This window comes from Tursiops truncatus, chromosome 11 (genome assembly GCF_011762595.2).
Source record: "Tursiops truncatus isolate mTurTru1 chromosome 11, mTurTru1.mat.Y, whole genome shotgun sequence".
Classification (NCBI taxonomy): Eukaryota; Metazoa; Chordata; class Mammalia; order Artiodactyla; family Delphinidae; genus Tursiops; species Tursiops truncatus.
Genome location: NC_047044.1, coordinates 59340038 through 59348599, shown reverse-complemented (window position 1 = coordinate 59348599; position 8562 = coordinate 59340038).

Sequence of the window (8562 nt, the reverse complement as noted above, 5' to 3'; positions counted from 1 at the left end):
TCTTTTAGCTAAACAATCCAAGCCTCCAGCCCCTTTTCCACATCCTATTTCCCCATCCTGACAAGGCCTCCCTTTAGCGGTCGTCGCGATCTTCGTTTCTCCTGCCTTTCGTGGTCAAAGTAATCCAAGGTGTTTTCTGATTGGTTGCCCCTCCCTTCTAATATCCCCTCTCAGTACAGGACCTCCCCAGCTGTACTGATATCCAAGTCCCACCCGCCAGGGTCCATAGATGGCCTCAGTTTCCCCGGTAGGGAGTTGCGCTGCCTCTGTGGCGCCCTCGTGTTTTGTGAGGGTCCCTCCGCCAGCTTCTGAACAGGACACCGCCACGCTCTTTCGTTCATCTCGAAAGCATTTATTGAGCGCCTACTCTGTGTCCGGCCCGAGTTCCTCGCCTCGACTCGCTTGCAGCCCTCCGCTGCTCCTTAGGCTTAGAGGAAGGAGCGGGAGATCCAAGAGTGCCCATCTCCAGTCTGGAGCTCGAGGTGAGAGAGCTGAAGGGTATCTTCAGCCGAGTGAAGCCACCGGGGTAGGGCGGGTCTGGTCGGACGCCTGCGGGTCTGAGTGCTCCGGGACCGCAGAGAAGACACTGCGCCAGGCGCCCCAGCCTCCCAGCGCTCTGGCCTTGCGCTGGATTTCCCATTCTTAGCGCAAGGAAGACCCCATGTGGCTGCTGTGGGAAGAGCGGCTGTTCCCAGCAATCCTTCATCCCATTTCCACACCGTAAAAACTCAACAACTGGGACTTCGGGAATAGTTTTCTTACCAAATCACAGGAAAGATAAGACAGAAACTGTAGCACGTGTGACCGTGGTTAGACTTCTGGAAGGACTTCTCTAGAAGCGGTTGGGAGGACATCGCAATGAAAGGATGAAAGGAAACATGCCTTCCGACCTTCCCCTTCCCAGGCGGCGAGGACAAAAACATTTAGGAGGCGGGTGTGGGATTATCAGCCCCTGCCCCGCGGCTGCTTCCGCACTAAAGAAGCTCTCTCCAGCAAGGATGCTCTGGTGGCGTCGCCTCCGGGGACGGTCCCTCTGCCCACGCCCTAGGGGTGGGGGGGCACAAGGTCGTCGAGGACAGGGAGGGGACTCCACGTTCGTCACAATAGATTGTCACGGTCTTGAGGGGGGACCGTCAGGCAGGGAAGATGCACCCCGCACACACCCTCTCTGAATTCCTTTAGAGAGCGGAAGAGCACTCACAAGGCTGCGCCCCTCCCCCCCCCACGGACGCTGCTGGCGACCAAACCCGGGTCCGGGCAGTGTTAATTTGCATACATTTGCATACCCAGCTGCGCACAGCTGCATCCGGTTTTGGGCCATAAATTCGTGGCGGGTGGCTCCGGTTGAGCGGGCTCCACGCTGGGCGGGCGCTCCCTCCGTGCATCTCGGCCGTGCCTGTTCACGCCTCGGGCGCTAGCGGGTTCTCACGCCTCCCTGAGCCACCTCCCCCAGTTCGCGCCACCTTCCGGGCATCTGTCTGCCTCCCCCAGGCGCAGGCCAGGCCTAAAACCCCAAATCCCCGTTCTCCGTCTCTCTGTGACGCGACCCGGTCAAGCAACGAATTCACGTTGCTCTGATGCCTCGGGCCAGGGGCTTCTGGGCGGATTTTCCTGCCAGGACTAGTGCGTAGCCTCCTAGGTGGTAGTCCGGCCTCCCGAGGCACCTTGCCAAAAAACAGGTCTAATTATGGTCGGCAGCTTAAAACTCTGTGGACTCCCTAGGCTGCAAAATAAAGCTTATATTGTTTACTCTCACCAAGGAAAGCCCCTCACATCCTACCGGCATCTCTCTTCTTTACCTTTAGCCTTGTCTTCTGCATCGTAGCCAGACCCAGGCACACAACAGCGTGTGCTTCAGTTACACAAAACTGCAGGAGAGTCATTAAACTCCTCAGAAGCTCTCCTCCTCTGCCTGGCCTTTACCTGCTCCTCGTTTCCACCTAGACTGCCCCTCCCTCTTGTCTGCTTGACTAACACATCCTTAAATCGGTGCTAAAACGTCCCCTCCTCCGGGAGAAATTAGTTCCCTCCCTCATTTCTCTCACCTTTGGCAATTTGTGATGACATCTGTTAACACTTACAGTATAAACGTTTGGTCAGTTGCACCCACCAGATTGCTAAGACAGGGACTATGTTCGTTGCTGTGTCCCAGTTCCCAAGTTCCTGGCCCTCCTGCCCAGGAGATGTTCAGAAATACTGAATGAATGAATGAATGAAGCTGCCCCAGGCACTCGGAGTAGGACACAGCTGAGACACTGTGCTGGTCCCAAGCATCCTTTACATGACATCTGTGAGCCCACAGGAGAGTTCCTGCTCCCACCCCATTCCCTTTTGGTCCAAGCACCTCTCCAAGCAACAGAAAGATTGTGGGGAGTGAGAAACCAGGATTCTGAGAGGAGAGCCAGTGGAGTGAAAGAGCAGTGGACTCAGAGTCATGGGGCCTAGGGTCAAACTCTAGGGCTGCAAGGCCTCAGCAAGTAACTTCCTCCCACTGAGGCTGTTTCCTTAACTGGGAATAATAGGAATAATATTGACCACTTAATAGAGACTTCATAATGATTGAATGAAGTCGTTCATGAAATGCTTACTCTGTGTTAAAAAGTGTTGGATTCCTTGATATTCCAGGCAGATGACGCGAGGATCCATCTTGTCCCTTCCCTGGGGAAGAGAGCACATCCACTAACAATCTAAGCCAAGAAGCTTAAGGGATGGAGGTTTCCAGAGCCTCTGATTTCACCAGTGTGCGTTCTGCAGGAACGCTTGGGACAGCAAGACCTTCGGCGAAGTAGGGTGGAGGTCATACCAGCCTGTCTGATGAGGGCCGTCCTCACTGCTGTTCCCCTAATGGCTACCAGGGGGCAGCACAAACCCCCAAATCACATCAGGCTGCCTGACCGCTAGAAGCAAGTACCCTCCGGGGCTAACCTCAGAACTGAGTCCTGGTCCCTGACTCTCTTGTCTGTTCTTACCATCCCCTCTCCTGTCTCCCCCGCCCCTCTCCCGGTGCCTCCTGTCTTTTTTGGTGGTTTCATGCTCTCTTGGTCAACTTACAGCAGGCTCCCAGGCCCCCTAATTGCCCGGCCTCCCCTTGATCATGGCCAATCTTGCCCTAAGTAGGCATCCCAGGACTGAGGAGGGCACAACTAAAAGCTCTGGGAACAAAACACAGCATGAAGTTCTGGGGAAGACAGACCTGGGTTCCAGGCCTGACCCTATCACTAATCAACTGCGACACCTCAGGCAATTCACAAAGGGCTTGGTCTCCTCTCAGAGTTGTGAGGTGTCAATGCATTCATTGCATGGAAAGCTCTACTTTGCTCTGTGGGTATCTTGTTCAACAGCCCCTGGGCAGAGTCAGAAGGATCCCTCATACCAGCCCTATTTCCTGTCTGGTCTCAACTTCCTTGAACTGGTGACAAGACCCATCATCTTTCTGACATCGTCTTGCATACACATACCCCTCCCCCGCCCCATTCCACAGACAGGACATTTGGTGAAGTTGTCCCCATCAAGACTCTCATCAACTTTCTTTTATGGCGATGGTGTCCAGGAGGTGCTGGACACAACTCATGTGCCCCTCCCTCATGTGGTGCCTTTCCTTCGCTCTCCACCATACCTCATCCTTCTCACCTTTCTTTTTACTCTTTTCTTTTCCTCTCCTTTTATACACCCACTTTTCTATTTCCTCTCTCCTCTTTCCTCTGGGACTTAGTTTCGACTTAGTTTCTTCCCATCCTCTAGAAAGCCTATCCTCTCTCCATCCCAGTGTTTCCCCTGCTCTCCTAGGGGAGCTCTCCGTCGTCTCCCTCCAATACCCACCTCTGTCCTCTGTGCTTCCCTCCCAGGCCTGAGACACCACCAGGACACTAAGGATTTAGGAGCCATTTTTGGAGATCCCAAACTCAGAAACCAACATTTTCTGGTGCTTCAAGGGACATAATGTGCAACCTCACTGCTGGGATAGCCTCACTGATAAGGGTATTGAGACCGAGACAGTCCCATGCAGAAAGCAGCAGGGCAGGAAGGAGGACTGGAGCTGGGGCCAGACAGTCCAGGCAGTGAGGGTCTTGCAAACCACGCTGGTGTTCTTGGTGAGTTTCACACTTGCTGGTGACGATGGAGACAAATCCAACCCACCTCGATGTCATATCATGTCATTCGTTAAATTATGTTCACATCCTGTTCACTGTCCATCTTTCAGAAAGTCAGTGTGTGATGACCGTCCTCCAGCACCAGCCGTGTCCTGGACTGTGAAGTCAGAAGGCAGGGACGACATGTACTCCACCCGTTGAGCTCTTTGCTTTGAGAAGCCTCCGGGATACTCAGGAGGAGGCAGCAGGAGGCACGTGGACACAGAGGGGACAGAGAAACAGTTGAGGCCCAGACTTATAGGTCTGGGGCTCACGAGCCTTATCAAAAGTAATGGTTGAAGTAATGAGAGTGCTTGAGCTATCTCAGGAGGAGGAAACAGATGAGAACAAGTGTTGAGGGTGGAACACGGGAACCACCACTAGTTCGAAGGTACGAAGCTGAGTTGAAGCAGCCAGAGAGGTAGAAAGGGGCCTTCCAGACCCCAGGTCCTGATAGAATTCATATGTAATACATTCATAATCATTTTATTTTTATTTATTTATTTTTAATTAATTTATTTATTTTTGGCTGAGTTGGGTCTTCATTGCTGCATGTGGGCTTTCCCTAGTTGCGGCCAGTGGGGGCTACTCTTTGTTGCAGTGCGCGGGCTTCTCATTGTGCTGGTTTCTCTTGTTGCAGAGCACGGGCTCTAGGTGCACGGGATTCAGTAGTTGTGGCATGTGGGCTTCAGTAGTTGTGGCTCGCAGGCTCAGTAGTTGTGGCGCACGGGCTTAGTTTCTCTCATAATAATTTTAAACAATAATTGTTAAGAATACATAGTGCTATTTGCATCCCACCTGGGCTACCAAAAACAAAAAAGAAAAAGAAAGAATACATAGTGCTATGGAACTATTTTATGATAAGTGAAAACATACAAAATGGTACACAATGTAAAAATAGGAATTTGTCTCCTATGGACAAAGATCTGATCAAGCGCACAAACATAGAAATATGTATTGTATTAATGTGATAGGATTATGCTTTTTCCACTTTTTTCTTTTATCAACTTTCTGTTATGATTATAAGATAAACTATTTAGTGAAAAATGAAATAATTATTCAACATTTCAGCTGACTCTTCTCAGGAAACTGACACCTAGAAGGGAAAATTAACTTAACCAATATCACACAGCCTGTGAAAGACAAAGCCTGATAGAACTCTCACCTAATGATTTTTTTCCAGTGCCCGGGCTGTTCCTAGGCTGGTGCTTTGGCCCCAGAGCAAGGTCAGTTGTGAGCTTCTATTGCTTCCTAACCTCTCTCAATCCACACTTTATCCTGCCACTCTCTGTGCCCTTGACCTTCCCACATGCTTACTAGCCTTGCACTAGCATGCTGCCCCTGAGGCCCTTACTGGCCTCCTTGCCTTTCCACCTGAACAGACTCAGTGCCTGCCATTTTCTGCCTCTGATCTGTATGGCTGTCCTGGTGCAGAGCTAAGAGCAGCTTTCCTTTGCCGCGATTAATGACTTCCTCCTCTTGGCCCACAAGGCACCTTCCAAAGCCCGTCCCTAGCACAGTCCAAAGCACATCTCAATCATATTCATAAATGGTTTGGGGGTTATCTGCTGCCTGGAATTACCTAGGCCATTGCTTCCCCGCCGTTAGAGTGACTGAAGTTGGACGCCATGGAATCTAACACCTTCAGATGAGCGAAAACATATATTCAGAGAGTTATACTCAAATTAACACATCCCTCCAACTCTCATACACACACAAACCCGCCATTTCCTTGGGGGCAAAATTGGAGCTGTTTGCCCCATCCCTTCTTTGGAGGTGATAGCAATAGCTATTCAGTTCTGAATCTCTAATGAACATTAGTACACCCCTATCTGCAGCCAATGGGGCCCCTGTATGGCCAACCCCCGCCCCCCCACCAGCGCACTCTCCTCTCAGACCCTTCCTGGGACCGCCTGAAGCAGGATCGGGGATTGAAGGGAGGAATACCAGGATTGCAGGCCCTCCACCTCCCATGCCAGTGTGGAAACAGAAGTCATTCGGGGTGCAGAAGGGCCTTCCGAAGTAACTGAAAACATTTCCTAGATTTTCAGGGTGGTCATCCAGTCTAGAGCAAAGACTGTTCTAACTCAGAACACATGAGGGTAAACACTACATTGATTCACTGCCCAGAGCTCTTCAGAAGTGAAGTTCCAGCCAGCTGCGTCAGAGCGAAGAAGACGATACGCCTGGACACAGGAGATGCAGCTTCGGAGGGCCTTGCAGGCCCCTCTGTGAGCATCCACATTCCTCGCATCTGTTCTGGCACATGGCACATGCGCCCCCTGCACATCATGTTCTTCCAAGCCTCTCATCTCCCATCCTTCCTCATTTCATTCCAGTCTCCCAGTTTTTCACAAGGACAGCCTTGTACGCGCTTCTCTCCCTCCCTCCCTCTCTCTCTCTCTCTCTCCCACCTCCTCCATCCAAGCTTGCAATTTCACCCCCAACCATCCCTCCTAGCCCAGCTCCTTAATCCAAACCAGAAACCCTCTTCTCTGATCCAAACCCTCAAATTCTCAATGACTGAAAATAAGCGTGGGGTGAAGTAAAGGGAGGGGATGAGAGATCAGATCACTGTTCCTCACCGCCCTCTACAGGCAGACTGGGCTGCCTTTTAGGGTGAGGAAGGGAAACTGGGACCCGATCTGGGTTTGACCTGCCCCATGATCCCCTAGGGGGCAACGGGAGTCCCCCAGGAAGAAAGTTTTTACTCCCATGCTGAAAGGCTGCAACCAATTCACACAGAAATAAGGATCCAATTGGCTTAGCTGGACACTAAAAATCAGTGACTTCCTGCCTCGTTACAACACCCCAGACTCCAGTCATCTCAACAGGGTTATGAAATTCTCAAAAGTGATCATCTTAAACATTCTAACGGAAACATATCACACGGGGAACTGACTTTGTAAGGATGGCAAGGTTTTCGCTCATCTACAAAATCATAAAGAAACAAATAAAAATAGAGACTGTTTTTCAAGGTTAGGAATCCCTGTTTTAGACATCATTGCTGAGAAAATCAGAAGGGCTGAGGGTGGAGAGATGCTTCAATCCCCAGAAAGAGAAAAACGGGCGATATTCTTCATCCCCACACCTCCAAAGGGGAAGTGGAAAAAAAACCCCTGTGTCCTTTTCTTTCCCTCTCAACCCCTTTCCTCAAGCCCCCTTACTTACTTCTACTCTTAGTAACATGGAAGTAAAAAAGAGAAAAAAGGGAAAAGGAACTGATGATAAAAAAGGGAAAAACAGGAACAGAGAAAGGATGAACAGGAGAAAAAGTCAGAGAGAGGCAGGTAGTTGGGGAGAAGAGAGAAGGGTAGAGAACACATGGAAAGAGAGCATCCTGTGTCCTGGTCTAGGAGCCGATGTGCCTGCACCCTCCCCATCCCCTCTGAGGAACAGGTAGCCCCAGCCCTGCTCTCTCCCAGGGCTCAAAGCAGCAGCTCCATCCCCTCTACCACCCAGCTTCTCCTGCAGACGGGACTGGAGTGGTAAGGCAGGAACTAGAGAAAGGGTGTATGTGACAGAGGACAAAGGAGCACAGTCAGGCTCAGGTCTCTGAGAGCTGGCTCTCCAGGCTTTTGCCCGGAAGAGTGGAAACAGAAAGGAGCAGAGGGTTACAGCAGGGGTGAGAAGTTAGGGCGGAAACAGGCTGCATAGAGAGGTGCTGCATGGTATTGGAAGTAGCAGGAAGGAAGGGTCCATGCCGTTCCCACACAGCACAGGCAAGGGGCTTGGCGCCCCTGCCCTCCTCCCCTTCCCTACAGAGCTCACCTGCTCCCACTCCCACCCTTGCTGCAGATGTAGAAGCAGAATTTCATAAGCTGCAGCAGCTGTGGCCAATACCTCGGCTCCCCACCAGCTTCCTTCCCCAGAAGACAGCAGTGGCAGGAAGGGGGAGGGAGAGGAAAGGGTGCAATAATAACCCCAAAAACCTTTTCATCTCAGCAGCCCCCACATTTACCAGCAAGCTCAATTCTCGGCAGCTCTTTCTCTCTCCTTGGCTCATAACCAAATGATCGCACAAGGCTCTGCTGAGAAGGGGCATGAGGCCGCTGAGCCGGCCTCACCTCCCCCAGTCTGGGAGGGGGCATCACATTATACGGAGAGAGAGATGCACCTGTTTCCAGAGGCGGTGTGGGGTAGAAAGAGCTCGTAAAGAGTCCCAGGTTGTTGCAAGAAAGATAATAATTTGATGGGGTTGAAATTAAATGTCCAAATTGAGGCTGCTTATGGACTTTGAAAGGGGTGGAGAGAACATGGGGTGCGGAGACCAGAAATGAGAAGAAAAAAAAGACAAAGAGAAAAACACACACGATGGGGACAAAGGGGAGGAACCGTAAAAAGAATACAGACGCACAAATAAAGACAGAAGCTGAGAGAGGAGGGAGCTGGCACCTGGAAAGCAAGATGTTACAGCTGCAGAGGCGGTGGG